Source organism: Pteropus alecto, unplaced genomic scaffold (genome assembly GCF_000325575.1).
Source record: "Pteropus alecto unplaced genomic scaffold, ASM32557v1 scaffold101, whole genome shotgun sequence".
In the NCBI taxonomy this organism is placed as follows: domain Eukaryota; kingdom Metazoa; phylum Chordata; class Mammalia; order Chiroptera; family Pteropodidae; genus Pteropus; species Pteropus alecto.
The window spans coordinates 15,783,485-15,785,388 of NW_006432945.1; positions in this window are offsets into that span (position 1 = coordinate 15,783,485).

Sequence of the window (1,904 nt, forward strand, 5' to 3'; positions counted from 1 at the left end):
CAGATTTTATTGAGCGTATCCTTATTTTTAAATATTAATACAACATTCAGCATGGTTCCTTATACATAAGGAGATGTCGGTCATTCTTCCATTTATTTATTCAGGCGACAGCATTTATGGAGCATAAAAAAATCATAATGGATGCTCCTCGTGAGGTTGGAATTCATTGTTTATTTCTAGTAAGAGAAAGAAGACATGGCCCCTGCCCTAAAGGAGTTTACAGTCCAGTGGGACAAATAATAAACAATTAATAATTGTTTAATAATCACATGAATACATGTTCAATAATAAAGACATAATAAAAACGCCACAGAAAGATGAACTTTGGCAAAAAGCTTTACCGAGTGGGTGGCATATGGAATCAAGTCATGTGACCAACAGTCTGAGATTTGACGGACAGCGCTACGGACTGGGCGAAACGCGTGACCAGAGGCACAGCAGCATGATGGGTCACGTGACATTCTGAAATCGTGGAGGAGGACAGGCTGCCCAGCAGGTGAGCAGGATGATGAATCCAGTTCAAAAATAGCTCCGACATGGCACGGTCAAAATGGAACGTCGGGCATTCTATTCCGACCCGGTGCCCTTTTTAGCATAACTTTCTCATCTTCCTGTAGAAGATAGAGCTGCTCTTCAAAATAAAATTGGCCACTGTGAGAAGACATAGTAAAAATTCAAATAATTCGAATGACTCAAGAGTGAGGGAAATGACTGCTCAGAATAATTAACCGTTTTTTAAATAGATTATTTTAAAATTCAGGTGATTAAAAAAAACCCGGAGTTTAAAAGGTGTTAAACCCTGATGCTTCAGTGGTCTATTTTAATTAGCATGCTATTGTTAATGCGTATCGCTAATGTATAAATATATAAATACCCTCCCCTCCCTTCCCCTCCACTCCCCTCCTCTCCTCTCTCCTCCCCTCCTGTCATGGCCAGCATATCTCTGGCATTAGGGTTTCCATTCCAGCTGGTGACAAACAGCAATGACAGCTACAAAATGGAGGTAGAAGAGGTTAAGAACAGGATCCCCGAGGACTTTCCCACGGGGTCAGGTCTTTTGGATTAAACTGTACTAAGCTACTGAGAAATATTAGTCTCTCTGCAATTCGTTTTCTGTATACTAAATCAGAAAATGCTTTCTTCTGCTTAAATTAAATATGCTAACACACCATAAAAAAAATCACGCTTACGCTGTAGCTGTAAGGAATGTTTTTTGATCCCAAAAGCAAATCTCCTGGAATATTTGCTTTCCAGAATAGGACATCTAGCCATTTATGTTATATTATATGCCACATGCACATCCTTAGGCTCACTTGGAATTATATAGTAAGAGGTATATCATAATTGCATAGTAATGTAACTTTCTGCATTTTAGACCTATTTGCTCTTGGGGCAAAGACCTTTTTGGGAGGCTCACTTGATATCATCAAAATAAAAAACCAGCTTTAGATCTAGAACATAGAACTTTTTTTCCTTAAAAACGTATGTTTAAAAATAAAATTATAATAAGCTTTTAAAAGTTCATGAAATTTAGTGATTAGAAAGTCATCGGAGATGTTTGAGTATATTTAGTTTCTGTAGCACAGTGGGTGATAAACTATTTTGGATAGTTTCGAGTGTGTCTTCACAGTGAAGAAATGGAGGGAGAAATTAATTTGAAAATTTTAATAGTAAAAGGAAGAAAGAAAAAAGATTAGGTCGATGGGCTTGCAGGTTAAGGAAATATTTTTAAGTCCTAAATCTAGGAGCATGTTGATATATGTAGTAACAGGCTAGGAAAATTACATGAACACAAAGAGGTGATATGACAGGAAGTCAAAATAAAGGACCAAAATGACATAAAAAGAGAGAATTTTAATACTTTTTAAAATTGTAGTTTTGAAAAAATACTGCGGTCGTAGGTT